The sequence below is a fragment of the Lissotriton helveticus genome, chromosome 7 (assembly GCF_964261635.1).
Source record: "Lissotriton helveticus chromosome 7, aLisHel1.1, whole genome shotgun sequence".
Lineage (NCBI taxonomy): Eukaryota > Metazoa > Chordata > Amphibia > Caudata > Salamandridae > Lissotriton > Lissotriton helveticus.
The window spans coordinates 1864040548-1864061923 of NC_136068.1; the positions used below are offsets into that span (position 1 = coordinate 1864040548).

Genomic DNA, 21376 nt, shown 5'->3' on the forward strand with positions numbered 1-21376 from the left:
TACATCATATCACACGGACAGGTGACAGCGTAGATGTGTTACAATTTGTGCGGGTTTTAATGTTAATCACATGGTGTTTGTAATTCACTTGTTAAGTCTGGATGGTTAGAATCATGCCTTGCAATGTCCACATGTGTAGTGGCATGAGATTTCCGTACGTAAATGTGTAGTAATGCTGTACCAATTTGAAATTGTCAACACGCTGAAAGGTTTAGCTACCGCCTATGTGTGGATGTTCTCTCCACCTTGGTTTGTTCCATTGCCTTTCAGCTATTTACAAGTGCTGAGTACCCTTTGGAATTGTTTTCTAACCACTGGAAGGCTACCGTGATTTTACTTGTCTCATGCTCCCACAATCATCAACTATTTTTCGCTTCTAAACAAACTGAAATGCTACTGCATTTGCAAGTGACATTGTGCATTATTTGCACTTTTTGATGTCACATTCACATGGGTTTCGCTTCCTGTTTTTAAGGAGGCTCAGCCCTTGATTTTAAATAAGCAAGTTTTTCCTTTGCGAGGGAGACTTAAGTGGTTTCAGCAATTGCATCGGTACTCACCAAGACAGGAAGCTGCGGCGGAGTAAGGTCCAAGGGCCAAAGTGTTGGGACACCACTTGGTGTTTTGGATTTCCCAAATACTTAATGGGTATTCACAGAGGACTCCACATACCAGCATGCAGCAGTCTGGATTGTCAGCTTAAGGTGATGCAAGGTGGCAAGGAGGGGCCTTGACAAGGCTCCACTGGGATTGGCCAATGCAGCATTCAAATGACCCCCAGGTGCAAGGATCTGCCCCTGTAACCGGCACTAAAGAAAGCTAACCTGCTGAAACGCGTCTGCTATTATGTTACTTTAACTGAAGAACCTTGCGCTGGGACAAGCACTCTGAATAAATCCAAAGGTTTCAGGGGCGTTATAGTTAGTTGGACATTTCACTCATACAAAACCGTAGAAATGTCCCTGTTATAGTTAGTTCAGCTAACTATAACTCGCGCGCCCGCAATGCACTTCTGATGATGTCACATATTACATCACTCATAACATGGCCAGTGACATCACTCATGACATCTCAAATGACATCATTGGGGGGGGGGTATTGGAGACCTGGCCCATCCAGGGGCTACATATTAAGGGAGCGCGGGAGCCTGCGCTCGTAATTTTTATTTTTGTGGGATTTAAAAAAAAAAAGAAATGCTTTTTTTGGCCCTGGGGGTCCTTGTGAGACCCCCTGAGCAGGCCTAGGGGGTCAGGGTGTTTCTACCCTGCCCCCTTTTCTTGTTTTCCGCTCTTCTTATTCTCTTTTCTTGTGCCTCGCTTCTACTGAGTCACAAGATGGCTGCCAACACTTCCTGGTTTGGAGTGGTGACAGCCAAATGGAATACAGCTCATGGTCAGGAGGATCCGCGGATCCTCCGTGCCTCTGTATATCGATATTTAGATTTTTTGATTTTCTCAGCAACTACTGAAGAGATTTACACCATTTAAGAAAAAGAGTTATTTCTGAGGCAAGGGCTACCTTTGTGGCGCATTTGGTGTAATTCTGTTCAGCAGTTCGGGCTGTAGCCGTGTCTAAAATTTGCTATGGGAAATGCATTTTTTTAACTCTTTTTTATAAATTTCTCAGGAACTATTTTCTGAACCAAGAGCTACCTTGTTGCCAAATTTGGTGTAATTCCTTTCAGCAGTTCGGGCTGTAGCCGTGTCTAAAGTTTCCTATGGGAATTAACATGGAGAAAACATGTTTTGGGACCCCCTCTTTTATCTCGGCCCCTGCTTGCCGAATCAATCTGACACTTTTGACTTAGGAGTGGAACGGAGTGCTCCACTAGTTTTGACAAATTCGCTAACATTCGTCTACCGGCGCCAAAGTTATTGGGAAAAGAAAAATTGCTTTTGAATCGAAACACGGTCCTAACTATAACTAACTACTGGCGACAGCCAGAAGGTAATATACATATATTACCTACTGATGGTCATCAGTAGGTAGTTATATTTAGAACCTAGTTTCCATAGGAACATTTATTTTGATTTGCTAATAACTTTGGCGTCATTTGAAGAATCTTTACGAAATTCTCCCCAGAAAAAGTTTATCCTGGTGAGCTCCGATCCTGCAAGTTTGGGGGTGATTCGTAAAGCGGGAACTGAGAAAAAAGAGGGGCCCAAAATATGTTTTCCCCATGTTAATTTCCATAGGAAATTTTGCGGCTAGCTACAGCCTAAACTGCTGAACGGAATTATCCCAAATTTGGCAAAAAGGTAGAGCTTGGTTCAGAAAGTGACCTTATCTTTAAATGGTGCAAATCTGTTCAGTAGTTTTTGGGAAATTCAAAAAATAAGAGCAAGGCTACAGCCGAAACTACTGAACAGAATTTCTCTAAATTTGGCGAAAAAGGTAGTGCTTGGATCAGAAAGAAACCTTTTTTTTTAAATTGTGGAAATCTGTTCAGTAGTTGCTGAGAATTTAGAACAATAAAAGTTTCAATATCTGGGCGGAGCCTAAGTCCCGAGCACGTGCTTGACTGTGATTGGCTGCCAACACTCCAAACCAGGAAGTGTTGACAGCCATCTTGTGACTTGGTAGAAGCGAGTTACCAGAAAACAGATAAACAAAGGTATAAAACAAGAGAAGGGGGCAGGGTAGAAACACCCTGACCCCGTAGGCCTGCTCAGGTGGTCCCAGAAAGACCCCTAGGGCTAAAAAAGCATTTAAAAAAAATAATATTACATTTGGTGCAATTCGCGCTGGGGTCGCGGGTTCCTGCGTTTTATTTTTATTAAGCCCCTGCGTGGGCTAGGTTCCGGGGAATTTCTTAAAAAATAATAGCAGGGGCTCTCTGGGGCTGCGGGGCTACCAGGGGCCCTCACAGCCCCGGGGCTGAACTCAGGTTGGCATGGGGGGTTGCGGGCCCCCTTCCTGGAGTCCTCCATGTGCTTATAACTTTAGCGTGTTTTGACAAATCTTTACGAAATTTTCCAACTCCTATCCTGAAAGTTTGGGGTTGATTCGTTGAGGGGGGTGGGGGGGGCTGAGTAAAAAGGGGGATCCCAAAATATGTTTTCTCAATGCATTTTCCATAGGAAACTTTAGACTCAGCTACAGCTCAAACTGCTGAACTGAATTATGCCAAATTTGGCAGAAAGAGAGGTCTTGGTACAGAAAACGCGCTTTCGTTAAAATGGTGTAAATCTGTTCAATAGTTTTTGAGATATTTAAGGAAAAATATATATATATCTGGGCGGAGCCTAATTCCTGAGCACGAGCTTGCCTCTGATTGGCTGCTAACACTTCAAACCAGGAGGTGTCCTCTGATTGGCTGCTAACAGCCATCTTGTGCCTCGCATCGAGTGAAAATATAAAAGAAAGCTCCCGGGGGCAATTTAATATACCAGAGCTCTGTCTGTGCGAGATATCCCTTTCATGCTCCCTCTGCCCAACATCACCACTTTGCAGCTATACCTTTAGAAGCCAGTCGGCTCGCAGCTCTCTACCTTTGGGAGCTAGTACGCTGCTGTGCCTCTACCACTGCGAGCTAGTAGGCTGCTGTTCCTTTGGGTGCGGATGGCCCGTAGTTCTCCCATCTGCTAATCAAGCCCACGGACCACAGCTGTCCCACTGCATGCCTGGGTGCGAACTGTTGATAAGTCACACTATATGTGCATTGAAAAGCCTTTTTGTGTTTCAGTCCGTCAGCTGGCAGCTGTCCGAGGCAAATCTGAAAACATACTGGAGCTCTGTCTGTGCGAGATACCCCTTTCAAGCTGCCTCTACCCACATGAGCAGGTAACACACCCTCTTCCCACATCACCAGCATACCCCCAACAACCTTCTTGGGCCCGCAAGTCTCCCTCTGTGAACCACTGGCCGGCTCACAGCTCTTCGGGTGAGACTTCTCAGGCCTGCAGTTGTATCTGTGAAGTCAAGACGGGAAATATACTGCAGGTCTCTCTCTGCGAGACACCCCCTTGACGCTCCATCTGCCCACGTCACTGTTCCGCAGCTATCCTTTTGGAAGCCAATGGCCCACACCATTCTCTACACCAGTCGGCCCGCAGATGTTCCTCTGCGAGCTGGCCCGCAGCTCTCCCTCTGCAAACTGACAGGCCGCAGCCTTCCCTCTACGAGCCAGCCAGTCAGCTTGCATCTCTTCATCTACGAGCCAGCCTGCCGGCTCACAAGTCTCTGAGAACAGATGCAATGGTGGTAGCGATCATGCAGGTCGGACACCCAACACTGCTCCGACACCCCCCAGCAGCAGCTCCTCTGCCATCCCCTCTCGCCCCCACCTCCCACAAACAAATGTGACAGTCATATTAGGGAATTTGGAACTTAAAAAATTAGCTATTGTTGTACAATCATTATTAAGAAGATGCTTGTGAGGTTGGACAAATAAGAATCTTAGTCATGTATGTATTTATATATAAAACATTTTATTAAAACAAAACAAGAACAAATAAAGCTATGTACAGCCATGGCGTGTCATTGCTGGACCATTTGTGAATCAAAGCCTGCAAGACAAAAAGAAATATAAGATGGTGCATCATGCATCCAGCAAAGGAGAGAGAGAAAGAGAGAAAGAGTGAGAGAGAGGAAGAGAGAAAGAAAGAAAGAAAGAGTGAAAGAGAGAGGAAGATAGAGAAAGAGAGAAAGAGTGTGAGAGAGAAGGAGAGAAAGAGTGAGATAAAGGAAGAGAGTAAGAGAGAAACAGTGTGAGAGAGAGGAAGAGAGAGAGAGAACGAGTGAGACAGAGGAAGCGAGAGAAAGAAAGAATGAGAGCGAGAGGAAGAGACAGAGAAAGTGTGGGAGAGAGAAAGAAAGAGATAGAGAATAAGAGAGAGAAAGAGTGTGAGTGACAGAAAAGAAGGGATGGAGAGGGAGAGTGAGTGTTGACACTGGAGAAAATCTTCGCACCTCACCTTTCTGCCACTGGTGTGTCTCCAACCACGTGCCAGGACATAGGGCACCCTCAAGTTTAGTCATCTGAAGCATAGTATAGAATTAGTAATTGTAGAGTACATAGAACTGCACACGCGTACTTTTCTGTTTCGCACTACACACTCAGGCTGCTGAACCCCATCCACTGCCACTGCTCGGAGGTGTCTGTGTGGGAGTTCCGTGTTGGGGGGGAACGTCAATCTGTGAATCACAGCCTGTTAGACAAAAGGCAAGCTAAGATTGAAAAAGAAAGAAAGAGAGAGAGGAAGACAGAGAGAAAGAGAGAAACAGTGAGAGTGAGAGAAAGACAGAGATAGAAAGAAAGAGTGAGAGGAAGACCGAGAGAAAGAGTGAGAGAGACAAAGATAGAGGGAAAGAGTAAGATAGAGAAATAAAGAGTGTGAGAAAGAGGAAGAGAGAAACAAAGGAAGCGTGGGAGAGAGAGAAAGAGAGAGAGGAACAAAGAGAAAAAGAGAAAAACAGTGTGAGCGAGAGGAAGAGAGAGAACAAGAAAGAAAGAGTGAGAAGAAGACAGAGAGAAAGAGAGAAACAGTGAGAGTGAGAGAAAGAGAGGGAGAAAAAGAAAGAAAGAGTGAGAGGAAGACAGAGAGAAAGTGAGAGAGACAAAGAGAGAGAAACAGTGAGAGATAGGAAGATAGAAAAAAAGAAGAAAAGAGTGTGAGAAAGAGGAAGAGAGAAACAGAGGAAGAGTGAGAGAAAGAGAAAAACAGTGTGAGAGAGAAAGAGTGTAAGGGAGAGAAAGGAAGAGATGAAATGAAATGAAATGAAATGAAAGAGACATTTATAGAGCGCATGGCTACCCGTAGGCCTCCCAGCGCTACGGAGAGAGCGTACAGGTGTAAACTGATTATCTGGCTGGAAATAGATGAGTCTTCAACATTTTTCGGAAGGAAAGATGATCCCCTTCCAGCCGAATATGTTCCGGGAGGTCATTCCATTTCTTGGAGGCAACATAAGAAAAACGTCGTCCTCCACTTTTGGCCCTCTTGATTTTTGGTACTGTGGCCATGCTTTTGCTTTCAGATCGCAGAGCTCTTTTAGGCCAGTATAAGGAAACCATCCGCTGAAGTATTGGTGGACACTTGGAAGTTAAAATCTTGTGCGTGATGCAGAGATTTAAATTGAATTCTCTCGGCAATAGGGAACCAATGGAGATGATTCAACGCTATCCACGCAGAGATGAGAAGGGACAGTGAGTGCCTACACTGTGGACAAAACCCTCACATCTCACCTTTACGCCACCGCTGTGTCTCCAACCACGTGCCGGGACCTAGTGGAGCCCTCAAGCTCCCACATCTGAAACATAGTACAGAATTAGTAATGGCAGAGAATGTGGGTTCCTGATCTCGAATGTAAAGGCACAGTGGTGAAAAATAAACCATTTGATATCAAAGATTGTTTGGCTGTGTTAATGGATCTAAATGAACTAAGATCGAAACAACGCAACGTGTTCCTGAAGTCAACCACAACTGGGGAAAACCCAGCCGTCCCAGCAAGGCCTGTCTTGATCCCAAAAGTTGCGGATCTAGTCAGAGAAAAGATTGCCGACAAGAAGGACATTGGTCCTTCTTACAGTCAACCAGTACCTGTCCTAGCCATCCACTGAACAAGAACAGTACTTCTGCCGCCCCTTTCTGGAAGAAAGGAGAAAAATGTGTGTCAATCAACCCCATCAAACCAAACTATGTGGCCAATACTAAGCAGTAGGACTTGTGCACTCCGGCCTAGTAGCAGACTCACTCCTCTCGCTATTATCCAAGAGGTTCAAACTGAAAGACTCTTCACCATCGAGGAGTCAGCAATAAGAAGTGAAGGACTAAGCAACAATGCTATGGAACTCCTCGCTCTTGAAACTAAAGTAACAGTTCATCCTGATACACCTGTCTACAGCAACATAACATGTGATCAACTGGTTCCAGCGATTTCAATTAATCCTGATGCAATTCCAACCACCGACAGAACTGCTTCTGGCTATTTCATTAACTTTGATACATTTTCTGAGGATCCAAATGAGTCTGAAACGACACCCAAAGAACCTTCAAAGATCAAGTACAAGACTTTTTTCATTTCCTGGAAAAGACTTATCTGGTTTCACCTTGGATTGAACTATGGATTATTTCTGGAATAGTTTTCTTTCTGCTTTGGCTAACTTTAGTAATGACTCTTAGCGTGCTGATAAATGGAAGATATATTCATTTGGACACTGAAAGTAAAAATGTGTACTTACTTTTGAAACCGCACAAATCATCCCATTGTGAAGCAAGAGACTTGTCAGCATTGAACATCACAGCCGTTCCTATACAAGATGGTATGGTTTGGGACAAAAAGAATAATTATGATATATTCGGCCCTTCAGAACTTTTGAAGATTCCACACTTATTTAAAATTTCATTAAGTGACTTTATTACCTCCAGTACCTATTCTGATGAATGGGCCTTTGAGATCGTTAATAACATGATATATGATCTAGAAAGGTCTGCTGCATTCTCTAACAATGTAAACTTAGAGGGTTCATCAGACTATGAACAGCGTTATTGTTACCACCTATGGTCATAATTTCTTGCATAAATGTCCACACCTAGAAATGTATTCATGCATAACCAATGGAACATTGTCCTGCACCACTAAGGGGTAGCTCAAAAACGTTTATAAATAAGTTTCCATATTTGTCAGGGTACAATAAACCCAAGCCAGAAATGTTTTACTTTAAAAATGGAAACAAAACAGCAACACAAAATATGTTAACCAATACAAAATAGATTTATTCTGCAGCATTTATAGCCCAACTGTCTAGACAAGGGTTCGACTTTTGGAAAGACACAATTGGCACAACATCTGTCTGGAGTTCAAAAGATTGGCAAGTGCAGGGGATAGAAGCTTTGTTTAGAGCCTGTATCATCCCACAGCAAATAATGTTTTTTAATGACACTGTCCAACAAACGTCTTGCCTTGGATTAGCCAAGATGAAAGACATGAATACACCTTATGTACCAACACCTCCAAGCAATAGCACTACACAGGGAGCGGTCACAGTAGACACAATACTACAAATCAACAGATCGGATCCTGAATGGGAAAAATGGTTGCTCTGGCCCAGAGACACAAACATCTGTCAAGAATGATTCCTGAATAGAATACAGGGTTTTACTATCAATAAGCCAGACCCACATTATGTTCAATGACAGCATCCATGGGTAGTAACAACATACAGTGTAGGAAAATTATGCCTTGAATGGCTACAAAAATCTACACTCGAGGATGAGAAACAACACTTATATTTACTTTAAAAAGGTGCAGACCTTTGAGATTTCTTGCTAGGACCAAGAAAAGCACGTCAAAAACATTTCATATATGCCGGCATCTATGCTGCTTATAATGAAATATGGAAGGTTACACTGTTACTCTGCTGACCAGGTTCTGTGGCTCCAAAGCAGCTCTGCTGACCTGGGTCTCTGGCTCTAAAGCAGATCTATGGACCTTGTTCTATGGCTCTAAAGCAGCTCTGTTGACCTGGTTCTCTCCCTCTAAAGCAGCTCTGCTGACCTGGTTTCTCTGGCTCTAAAGCAGCTCTGCTGACCTGGTTCTATGGCTCTAAAACAACTCTGCTGACCTGGTTCTATGTCTATAAAGCAGCTCTGCTGACCTGGTTCTCTGGTTCTAGAGCAGCTCTGCTGGCCTGGTTCTCTGGCTCTAAAGCATCTCTGCTGACCTGGTTCTCTGGCTCTAAAGCAGCTCTGTTGACCTGGTTCTCTCCCTCTAAAGCTGCTCTGCTGACCTAGTTTCTCTGGCTTTAACGCAGCTCTGCTGACCTGATTTCTCTGGCTCTACAGCAGCTCTGCTGACCTGGTTCTCGGGTTCCAAAGCAGCTCTGCTGACCTGGTTCTCTGGCTCTAAAACAGCTCTGCTGACCTGGTTCTTTGGATCCAAAGTAGCTCTGCTGACCTGGTTTTCTCCCTATAAAACAGCTCTGCTGACCTGGTTCCATGGATCCAAAGCAGCTCTGCTGACCTGGTTTTCTCCCTCTAAAGCAGCTCTGCTGACCTGGTTCTCTGACTCCAAAGCAGCTCTGCTGACCTGGTTCTCTGGATCCAAAGCAGCTCTGCTGACCTGGTTTTCTCCCTCTAAAGCAGCTCTGCTGACCTGGTTCTCTGGCTCTAAATCAGCTCTGCTGACCTGGTTCTATGGCTCTAAAGCAACTCTGCTGACCTGGTTCTATGGCAATAAAGCAGCTCTGCTGACCTGGTTCTCTGGCTCTAGAGAAGCTCTGCTGACCTAGTTCTGTGGCTCTAAAGCAGCTCTGCTGACCTGGTTCTCTGCGTCTAGAGCAGCACTGCTCGCCTGGTTCTTAGGCTCTAGAGCAGCTCTGCTGACCTCGTTCTCTGGCTCTAAAGCAGCTCTGCTGACTGTTGTAGATAATTTAAGTAGGTAGCAGGACACGTCTTCAGGTTAATAAGATGGTTTTATTAAGTTACATAGATTAAGATAGCAGAGCAGTAAACCTCACAGCTGACCAGACCATCAACTGCCAAGGCTGGAATTCTCACACACAAGATAGAACACTCTTAGGTAGTATGGGAGGTAGAGAAGGTAGAGACACTAAGAAAGGACTACAGACACCAAGTAGTCATATTGAATGAAGTATACACATACAACATATTTTCTCTCTTTACAGATAAAACAAAATAAAGACTGAAACACATTGAAAGAAACAAAGGATAGAAAACACGAAGAAGAAAACATATAACACATAGGAGGTCAGTGACCTCAAGAACTTCTAAAACACGAACGAAGAGAATCAGGATCAAGATGAAAAATGATGATGAAGATCACGATGACCACCTTCTCCCCTTCGATTGACAAAACATGAAGAGCCAGTCCACTCTCTACACTCTGTCATTGTGCCATCAAAAACGGAAATAGAGAGTTCACTTTTTCTAATCGGTGTTTGTCCGTAGCGGCTTCTCGCTAATTGCTGAAGATAGAACAGTTCTGGAAAAATGATCCCGAAGATAAATTTAGAGCCAGAATTCTCACAGCCCAAAATCTAGTTCAGGTGTCTAGAATCTGGGTCTTCTCCTTGGGTTGTGGGCCTCTGATTGTAGTTCGGACCCCTAAGTTCCCTCAAAATTTCATTACTTTTGTGGACTTCATTTGTCCACTCCCGGTACATATTATGGAACATTTGTACCCTTCCAGTCCTGGGACTTCCTTTCTCCACTCCAAGTAGATATTGTGGGACCTTTGTACCCTTCCAGTCCTGGGACTTCCTTTGTCCTGTCCCGGTTTTAATTGTGAGATCTTTGTCCCTTTCCGGTCCTGGGACATCCTACGTCCTCTCACGGTACTGATTCTGGGTAACACGTCTTAATACCTGCGCGCGCACTAAGCATCTCGCGACTTATGGCAGGCGCGCTTAACGCGTCTTAATACCTGCGCGCTTCTTAATAATTATGGTAACGCGTCTTAATACCTGTGCGCAATACTTGAAATCTACAATCTTTCAATACTCTTGCACGAAGGCAATTCTCCCTTTGACTTTCTCTGATTTTTTTTACATGCAATCCTGCTTCACTTGTCTTAGAGCTGCTCTTTATCAAAACTGGAATAACTACAATCAATCCCTGCAGAAATTGATGGTGACTGCCAAACAAATTTTCCCAATTTATAAAAGCAAATGGAGAATCCAGAAATACTTCTTTATTTGCTTCCTTGATACGATTGAATTCTATTGCAGGACAGGAGGCTCCGATTATGCTAGTCTCATTTCTTTATTGAAATGCCCAGCAGCCAAGTAAAAACTACATTACCCAGAAACACTTGGGTGATAACCATAGAGTCTCGTAGTATAAATAAGCATACAGACAATACCACATCCTCTTTCTTTGCTGCTCCGCAGCCAGTTAAGTGCTCTTACCTTCTTATTGTTCTATTTTTGCTTATATTGCGCTTATATTGCTGAATTGTGTGCCTTATGGTGTGCGCTGCTTGCGCTTTCCGCCACGTTGTGTTTTTCCTTGTTCCGTTCTCATTGCGGTGTCACGTGGCTGGGAGCGAGGTTTCTCCTTCCAGGGGCCGGGCGCTTTGTGCCTGTGCTCGTTTCTAGGTCTTGTGGAGTGGTTTTGGGGGTCTCCGGTGGCCTCGCGCTGCTCGCGCGAGCTCTCCGCTTTTCGGAAGGCAGCCGGTTTTTCGCGCATGCGCGCATTAGCATTTCCGGCGCTCCGTGTTGACATTTCACCGGAGCTTCTCTGACTGACGTCTTTCACGGCGTTCTTGCCCACAGCCTTCGAATTACCCCCTTCTTGACGCCGGTGTCTGGCAAAAGTCACCGGCTGTATAACTTTGCATAGGCTTTGCCTAGAGTGACGTTTTTGTTTCAGTGAGCCCACCCTCCTCTTTAATTGTACTTTGTCTGTAGTTTTTTCTACAATTTGGCTTACTGTGAGGGTTTTTCACTCCCCTTTGAATTGGCCTTTGGCTTACTTTCATTTTTCCTTCCTCATTTGTGGGCTTATATATATTTTCACGCACCACGTGAACCATGAGTGAATTTTATTATGAGGATGAGGAAGAGTTTGATGTGGAGGCTCCAGACACCATGGAGCAGCATCTTGTTGAGGCTTTAGACCGCGGAGTGCAGCACTCCATGAATAAGGCTCTTGTCCGTGCTATCACGCCTTTAAAAAGGCATTTGACTAAATATGCCCGACAGCAAGGTTGGGTCCCTGCGGCGAAAAAGTCTTCCTCTTCTTCTCCTGGTAATCCGCATGCTTCTGACTTCATGAAGTTGGCGCAGTCCTTGTCCTCTGCCAATCCTGCCACTATTGTAGACGATGTCGAGAGTGATGACCTGCAATCCTCTTCATCCTCTGACCCCGCTCCTCCCCCTCCTAAGAAGAAAAAATGCAAGGAACATTTTGTCGATGCTTCGGCTCACCCTCCAGTGCTTACTTTTGAGCCGGCGGACATTGTCCACCCCCAGTCCACGGCTTGGCTTCCGTCCCCGGCTGTGACGGAGTACGTCCAACAACATATACGTCAGCCATTCGAAAAGGAGGTTCGTGCCCGCCTCCGTTCCGAATGCCCTCGACCCGATTTGGCTGACCACCTGGCAGAGACCCCTGAGGTGGACCCCACCATGACGACGTATTTGCGCAAATTTGCGAAGGATCCGAAAAAGGGTCTCGACAGGTCTTGGCGGGCTTGCCAAGACAAGGTTTTGGATCTCTTGGGGCCTCTCACCAAGATGTTAGACCTTGGTTTTCTGGCGAAGAGTACCAACAGGATGGTTGACCCTGATGAACTCATTCAATGGGCTCAACGCGCCATTTGCCAATTGGGTAATGCCAACTGTGCGCTCTCTAGCGAGCGGCGCCGATCCATCTTACTTAAACTGGACCCTAAGCTAGCTGAATTGGCGACTTCGGAATCGGGCCCTGCGGCTCAGGGTCTGCTTTTTGGACACCCATTTTTAAAAGAATTGACAAACTTCGTCAATACCTTCAGTGGCCTGGATAAGGCACAGGCATCTCTGCGCCGGACCTTTCGTCCGGTTTTCAACAGGGCCGGAAGAAGTAGGGGACGTTCCTCCGGCCGTGGTCACCAACAGCCCTCCCAGAGCGGGTATCAGTCCCAGCGTGGAGGCCAGCAAGATTCGGGATATTCCCAGCGTTCCAACTTCTATCCCTCACGAAAAGGCCGTGGCCAGTATAAAAAAAGGACGTGCTGGTGGTTCCTCCGGCAGCTATCACGATTCCGCCACTTCAGGTGAGACTTCTTCCTGCATGCAGTGTTGTTCTGGGGGGCAGGATTCGCCTTTTTCTAGAGAACTGGCGCTCAATCTCCAGCGATGCATGGGTGCTGGAAACGGTTCAGGGCTTCAAGCTAGAATTCTATCAGCCTGTTCGTCAGTCCCATCCTCCCTTTCCTCTCTGCTTCTCAAAGCAAAGTCAAGAGTTCATCACAGAAGAACTCCGATCACTGGAGCAGAAAGGGGCGATTGTGCCGACAGTACGCCATCCTCGGGGCTTTGCCAGCTCAATCTTCCTGGTGGACAAGAAGGGAGGGGGTTCGAGGTTGGTCCTCAATCTGAAGGAGTTCAATGCGGGAATAGTATACCGCCACTTCAAGATGGAGGGCATCCATCTGTTGAGGGATCTCCTGAGGGAACGGGATTGGATGGTCCGTCTAGACCTCAAGGATGCTTACCTCTCTGTTCCGATTTTTCGGCCTCATTGCCGCTTTCTTCAGTTCCAGTGGCTGGGGATTTGGTATCAGTATCGGGTCCTTCCCTTCGGCCTTTCGTCAGCACCGTGGTGCTTCACGAAACTGTTGCGTCCGGTTGTAGAGTCCCTCCGCTGTCGCGGGGTTTGCTTGATAATTTATTTGGATGACATCCTCCTGCTGGCGGACTGTCCTGTCAAGCTTATGACTCATCTGTCATGGACCATCGATCTTCTTCAGTCTCTGGGGTTTTTGGTCAATGTTCCCAAATCTGTACTTCTTCCTACTCAGGTGATAGATTTCTTGGGGTTCCAAATCAATTCCCTCTCTTGCCAACTTCTGTTACCTCGTCAGAAGATTCGATACATCAAGAGGGAATTGACTTCTGTTGTCTCGAGTCCGACGGTGTCATTGAGATCGTTGGCACGAGTTGTCGGTCTTTTAGCGTCTTCTCTGCAAGCAATCTTTCCGGCTCCGCTGCATTATCGAGCGTTGCAGCGCCTGGAGATTCAACATCTTCGGAGGGGCCTTCGTTATTCCGACCACATCCCACTGTCGGAGGATGCGAAGTCGGAAATGAAGTGGTGGTTGACTCACATGGAGGCCTGGAACGGCAGAGCCCTCTTTGGATCTTCTCCGGAGATTGTGATCGAGTCGGATGCCAGTCAGTGGGGCTGGGGGGCCCGCTGCGGCTCGGTCACGACGGGGGGCCGGTGGTCCCCCCAGGAACTTTCTCTCCACATCAATTGTTTGGAGTTACTGGCGGGATCGTTCGCGATCAAATGTCTATCTCCGCTTCAGTCCCGCTGCTGTATACTTCTCCGGATGGACAATGTATCGGCAGTCCGTTACATCAACAAACTCGGAGGGACTCGTTCGAGGTTGTTGGCGGAGATCGCCAAAGAGTTTTGGCATTACTGTCTGCACAACAAGATCACTGTTATTGCGGAATACCTTCCGGGTTGTCGCAATGTTGTGGCGGATTGGAACTCCAGATACCTGAGGGACTTCAGCGACTGGAGACTCCATCCGCGGGTGTTTCAACAACTTCAACGGACTTGGGGCCCTTGTCAGATCGACCTCTTTGCGTCCCGGCTCAATGCCCAACTTCCCCGGTTCTTCAGTTGGAGACCGGATCCGGAGGCTCTGGCGACGGATGCTTTCCTTCAGCCGTGGCCGACCTCCCTCTGTTATGCGTTTCCCCCGTTTATGATGATCCCCAGGGTTCTGGCCTACGTGACACGTTTCCAGGCGGAGCTGATTCTGATCACTCCTCTGTGGCGGGCTCAACCGTGGTTCCCTGTTCTGCTGGAAATGACTTGCGCATTGCCATTTCTTCTGCCTCGCAAGCGGAATCTCCTGTTAGATCCGCTTCTGAATCCGCATCCCCTAGTTCAGTCAGGCTCTCTCCTTCTCCTGGCGTGGCGGATTTCGGGGACCGTTGGGCAGTGTCAGGCCTTTCGACGGACGCTACCAGACTCCTCAGCAACGCCTGGGCCCCGGCTACTCACAAACGTTACAGAGGTTCATGGAAATGTTGGAGTGCTTGGTGTGCTCAACGGCAAGTTGATCCGACATCGGCTGATGTCTCTTTGATTGTCAATTTTTTGGCTTCTCTGTATTCTGCCTCTGGCTTGGCGTACCGTACCATAAACAATTTCCGCTCTGCTATTTCGGCGGGCCATATTCCTATTGATGGTAAACCTGTGGGGGAGCATCCTCTGGTGTCCAAGATCCTCAAAGGTGTTCGTATGGCTGTTCCTCCGCGTCCCAAATATGTTGCTTTATGGGACGTTTCGGTTGTTTTACGTTTTCTGGAAGCCTGGCCAGTCAATGCCTTGCTGTCTCGCAAACAACTTTCGGCCAAGCTTACCATGTTGCTATGTTTGCTTTCTTGCAAACGGATTTCGGATGTTCATGCATTGGATCTTGCTGGACGGAGTTTTACTCCGGAAGGGGTTACATTTCGCCTTTCCAGGCGCACCAAAACTAATACTGAGATTGTCTCTTACCCTTCTTTTCCGGCTCGTCCCAACCTTTGTGTGGTCCAATACCTTAAAACTTATGAGGTGAGTACTTCAAATCTTCGTTCTGATATGCAAGGTCAATTGTTGATTGCATTGCTGAAGCCTTTCCGCCCCGTTACCCCTGCTACATTGGCTCGCTGGGTACGGTGGCTTATGGGAGAGGCAGGTATTGATGTTTCTGTTTTTGGTGCTCATTCTGCTCGTGGGGCCATGGCCTCTAAGGCTTTTTCTTTGGGAGTCACCTTGGGTGACATTATGAAAGCTGCTGATTGGTCGACTGATTCTGTGTTTAAGACCTTTTACTTTAAACCTGTACCTACGATTGCTTCTGTGGTGTTGGAAGAGCTTTGAACAAGCATAATCGGAGCCTCCTGTCCTGCAATAGAATTCAAAATTTGCAAACATTCGTGACAAGAATTTTCAATTCTATTAAGGACTAGGAGGCGAGGATTATCCCACCCATGGATTGTACATTGTGTATACTGACACTTGTTTATGCATTATTCTGTTTTCCACAGTATCTATTGCCTTATCTTTCCCACCCTTATTTTGACATGTTCCTGTTATACTGGACGTGTATTACGGCTTTGTGTCTCTTTTCAGGCTCTGATCCAAAGTGATGTCTCTCAGGTTCAACGTAGGAGTGCCTGTTTTCTTCTCTGAAGATTGTTCCTGTTCTGCCTTCGGCTGTTTGGGTTCTCAGCTACCGTCTTTTCCATGGACTGCCTTTGCTGTTGCATTGACTGTTTCGATCTATTTTACTGTTTCCTGGATTCTCCTCACCAAAGAAAGAGGATGTGGTATTGTCTGTATGCTTATTTATACTACGAGACTCTATGGTTATCACTCAAGTGTTTCTGGGTAATGTAGTTTTTACTTGGCTGCTGGGCATTTCAATAAAGAAATGAGACTAGCATAATCCTCGCCTCCTAGTCCTTAATAGAATTGAAAATTCTTGTCACGAATGTTTGCAAATTTTGAATTCTTCATTTAATAAAAATGAGCAAACATAAAATGTTTTTAAAATCCACAAGGTGGCAGTGTTGTCAAGGATTTCACTGAGTAACTGTGTGAATTTGTGTACAAAAATCTTACGAAGGCTGGAATTAATTACTGTTCTTCCCTTTCACAAATACGCCTCGAAAACAAAAAAAATCTTGTCTGCCTCGTGTTTTCAAGTTCAAGGACATGTCATGTCTTAAGTTCTAAACCTCTGTCACTTCACAACTTTGCGATATGACAGATTCCCATAAAGAGTTACTCAAACTGCAACTGTCCAAAAATACGCAGACTGATAGCGCATCCCATAATTTAACTTGCACCTCTCTTACCTTCAAAACGATAATTAGAGCACAGAGTACCAAGCGTCGCACTGAGGTAAACCGAAATGGGGCCCGGGGTCAAGTTGGTAAGTAGGCAGCGTTGCGTAGTTTCTGTAACTATGGGAACTAAGCTTCAATGTAGGAATCAAACGGCAAAATGGTTGCTCAAAGTTACGTGACTCTGCGTGATCACGCGCTACATGCTCTGGTTCATCGCTAGGGCACATTAAGATTCCACAACGTCATCATAATGCAAGATGACACAGAGAAGTGTGGATGAGCAGCATCGAAACACTGCGAACGGACTTCCACGAGGCAGACAGCTGTGCACAACAGATGAAGACAACCAGTGAACACTCACCAGGAACGAAGTAACGTCACATGTGAGTAGACTGACAAGACACAGGTACAAGCGACGGGTTCCTTGTTTTCTAGTATCCTCTTTCACTTGAATTTCCCCCTTTTCAGCAGCAGTTGAACCGAGTGACATGGGATGTGCTTAGGTGTGATTACTTCTTCCGGCAAAGTAATAGAGGCAGTTTCCTTCTAACTTAACAGCATTTCACGGGTATATGTTCCTCTCAGATTGTTTGTACAGTTGGGAGAGAAGGCACATAGTCTCTTTTAATACCAATTTGAGATTTCCTCAGGGCTGGTTTATTCTGTTTCTTTTCTTTTTGCATGAAACTACTCGTTTATGGCCGCAACTGTAACAAGTGTCAATAACAGTTCTTGGCTTTGCTCTAACCCGTTTTCCAGAAGAGAACTTGTTAAGCTTACAATTACAGAATATTTTCTTAGAGTTGCCAAAATAAATACTTCAAAATAATTGCTGAAGTGGTACAATAGCTTTTTTAAATTTCCGTGTTACTTACAGTTGCTTTCTCTTTATATCATGCGTTTCATTGAATTGACTTGGGGCTTTTTATCTTGATTTTCCTTTGTATTTTGCGTCCAATTTAATCAAGCTTTCTTGTGTTACTCCGGTTTTTAGTTGCTTTTCTGCTTGTTACAGGCCGCAGTTAGATGGGTTCTTTGTTGTGAGGTCTTGCTCTTGCTGCGCAGTATTCCTTCTTCTCCGGTCTGCTCCTCTGGTTTGGTCTGGTCAGCTTCAGATGTCGCCAAAATGTTGTAGATAATTTAAGTAGGCAGCAGGACACGTCTTCAGGTTATTAAGATGGATTTATTAGGTTACATAGAACAAGATAGCAGAGCAATAAACCTCACAGCTGACCAGACCATCAACTGCCAAGGCTGGAATCCTCACGCACAAGATAGAACACTCTTAGGTAGTATGGGAGGTAGAGAAGGTAGAGACACTAAGAAAGGACTACAGACACCAAGTAGTCATATTGAATGAAGTATACACATACAACATAGACCTTGTTCTCTGGCTCTAAAGCAGCTCTGTTGCCCTGGTTCTCTCCCTCTAAAGCTGCTCTATTGACTTGGTTTCTCTGGCTCTAAAGCAGCTCTGCGGACCTGGTTCTTAGGCTCTAAAGCAGCTCTGCTGACATGGTTCTCTGGCTCTAGAGCAGCTCTGCGGACCTGGTTCTTAGGCTCTAGAGCAGCTCTACTGACCTTGTTATATGGCGCTGAAGCAGCTCCGCTGACCTGGTTCTCTGGCTCTAAAGCAGCTCCGCTGACCTGGTTCTCTGGCTCTAGAGGTTCTCTGGCTCTAGAGCAGCTCTGCTGACTTGGTTCTCTGGCTCTAGAGCAGCTCTGCTGACCTGATTCTCTGCCTCTAAAGCAGCTCTGCTGACCTGGTTCTCTGGCTCTAGAGCAGCTCTGCTGACCTGGTTCTCTCCCTATAGAGCTGCTCTGCTGACCTGGTTCTCTGGCTCTAAATCAGCTCTGCTGACCTGGTTCTCTGGCTCTAGAGCAGCTCTGTTAACCTGGTTCTCTGGCTCTAGAGCAGCTCTGCTGATCTGGTTCTCTAGCTCTAAAGCAGCTCTGCTGACCTGATTCTCTGCTGACCTGGTTCTCTGGCTCTAAAGCAGTTCTGCTGACCTGGTGGTACTCTAGCTCTAAAGCAGCTCTGCTGACCTGGTTCTCTGCTGTCTTGGTTCTCTCCCACTAAAGCAGCTCTGCTGAACTGGTTCTCTCCCTCTAAAGCAGCTCTGCGGAACTGGTTTCTCTGGCTCTACAGCAGCTCTGCTGACCTGGTTCACTGGCTCTAGAGGAGCTCTGCTGACCTGGTTCTTAGGTTGTAGAGCAGTTCTGCTAACCTGGTTCTCTGGCTCTGGTGCAGCTCTGCTGACCTGGTTCTTTGGCTCTACAGCAGCTCTGCTGACCTGGTTCTCTGGCTCTAGAGCAGCTCGGCAGACCTGGTTTCTCTGGCTCTAGAGCAGCTCTGCTGACCTAGTGCTCTGAAAGAAGGGTGAGGTTTGTAATCAGATAAGACTGCATTGCGGGAGCCCCCTTTTTTTCTAAATGCTGGACGATGCCCCCGGTAATTCTGGTGGGTATAAACAGACTGTATTTTTTAAAGTGCCAAGGAGATCTTTGTGAAGAAGTAGAGGTAGGCAGAGCATGTGTATACGTTTTAGCTGAGCACATGCATATATTTTGTCCTGCGTGCGGAGAAAGGGAGCAGAGCACATGCATATGTTTTGTCCTGAATGCGGACAGAGGAAGCAACTGACCAGAGCCATACGCGTGCACATCTTGTTTAAGCCGTATGCGCACCTCTGCTGTGTCTTCAGCTAAGCTGTTAGACAGATGTATGCGTGCACATGTCCTGTCTTGAAAGCGTGCGCATATCCTGTCCCCCTTTGCCCACCAAACCGACAACAATAGGTCTCACCAAGGCGAGCCGCTGCATTACTAGGTAAAACCTAAATGGGGCAAAGTAAGATAGAGAAAGGTGCTCCTTTAATTTACGAAGCAGGAGGGAGTGGTACGGAGGAGAAATTCGCCAGAACTGGGAATAGATTGGAAAGAGCTGCTCCAGATCGTGATGCGGGGGATGAAGAGAATGTAGGGGATGAGCATAATTCGAGAGTAGATACCGGGTGCCCGGCCAGGAAGAACAACAGGCCAACATGAGCCAGGATTATTCCAGTGTACGTAGCAGTGAGTACTGCTGGGACCCTTTGTGCTCCTTGATATTTACTGATCTCCCCAGCACCCCCCTTCGCACATCTGCATAAAGGTGGCATCTCAAAAATTGCAAGATGAAAACATCCCTGAGCCATGAGAGATGGTAAAGGCCCCCGTAGCACCCATCAAAGGAAATTGAATAAGCAGGCACTGTCTAAAGACCAAGTGAACAGTATAGAGACAGAGCCAGGCAATAGCACTATATCCACCACTGAGGTGTTTGGACCCACATTAAAAGGTATTATGACAGCGCTTCAGTGGGTACGTACGGGGAATATAGACACAGTTACCATGAAGTCTCACTGATATGGGCAGACCTGCGAAACATAGGCTCTAAGGTAAAAGAGAATATAACTAACACTCCAGTAGTAGACACAAAAGCTCTCCAGAAACGGGTACGACCTGAAGTAGATCTATTTGTGGAGGGACTGGTGGGAAAATGTCTCCAAACTAAGGACATATCCAAGTTTTACTCAATTGAAAGGGTGCACAGAATGCTGGGCACATGCCAAGACCGGGTGCTCCACCGCGCCCGATGATTGCCCGCATCTTTAACTATACAGACCGTGACGTGATCCTCTAGGCAGACAGAAATGCCCACTGCTCAAACTAGGCAATTCAAGCAAGGAGATCTTTTCTTGAGGTAATGAAAATATTACGGGCAAAAGATATTCAATACTCAATGCTCTCTCCTCCACCCTCAGGGTAACAGCAGATGGCAAGGTGAGGAGATTCTCCACCACGGACGAAGTATAGGAATGGTTCTACAGATGGAGAATAGCAGGAAGGACGAGGCGCAGGAACGGAGCTACAAGTACAGCAGCAGAATTTGAAACAGAGGCTGGTGGCAGCTCCTCACGTGCCCTTTAAAACAAGGAGAAATACAGGACCGTTCAAAGGACTGAGATAGTTGGCAGAGCCATGCTTATCAAGAGTGCTGAATTGGACCACAAACAGATAAAAGCAGAGTTAGAGAAACTGAACCCGATAGCAAGAATATTGTGGATTTGCAGGGAGAATAAACTGACATTATGCGCTAAGAAATACCAGGACTGCAGAGCATATGTAATGGTTAATGACAATGAGTCCTTATGAAACAGAAGAAGTGTAACAGCTCCAAGAAGGGGGATGAAGGTTGATTCCGGTGGGCAAGTATTTGGTTAAAGCCCACCCGAAGTTTGTAGGTTCTGTTATGGAGCGACAGGCGCTCTGCAAATTTGGGGGGTGGGTAGTTCAGAGCCGCCTGTACAGGGTAGCAGGGAGGGCGAAGTTTTGCTGGTTGGGGTTTCATGTTTATTGGTCAGTAGTACAGCATATCAAATGCATAGGCGCAACGTACATGGGAAACGAGGGGAAGGAACTCAAAGAAGCAAAGATGACACTTATTTACACAACCAGTATATTAAGATATTCATACACCAGAAACCTGTATAAAGGTAACAATGATGCTACAGCCGCCTGACAAGCAGCATTAGGTGACAGTGATATACACCCCCACTGGACAAGACTTAATGATCATGACCAGGAATGTAAGCAGCCTAGGTAACAAAATTAAGCAAACAATGGTGATGCGGTATATCCGACAGCATGCACCAGATATAGTCCTCATAAAAGAAACACACCTAATAGGAAACACATGCAAGGCAATAGATAAATTTGTCCACAAACTAGTGGCACATGTTGGGTTTATGTCCGGGCCAAAGGGAGTGTGACTACTAGTCAGAACAAAACTGCCCTTGGTGCCTCAAC

General features: G+C 46.1%; 1 long non-coding RNA gene across 2 annotated transcripts; it reads right to left on the reverse strand.

Annotated features, from left to right (window-relative positions):
• Positions 1-4409: 4409 nt before the first annotated feature.
• On the reverse strand, positions 4410-17540 carry LOC144767800 (uncharacterized). 2 transcript variants are annotated; one of them, XR_013598347.1, is made up of 4 exons: positions 17401-17540; positions 7184-7252; positions 4917-5150; positions 4410-4508 (listed from the first exon to the last, which is right to left on the reverse strand). It is a non-coding gene; the product is annotated as an uncharacterized LOC144767800 (long non-coding RNA). The 2 variants fall into 2 exon arrangements; XR_013598346.1 differs by lacking the exon at positions 17401-17540 and adding an exon at positions 16535-16959.
• Positions 17541-21376: the final 3836 nt, after the last annotated feature.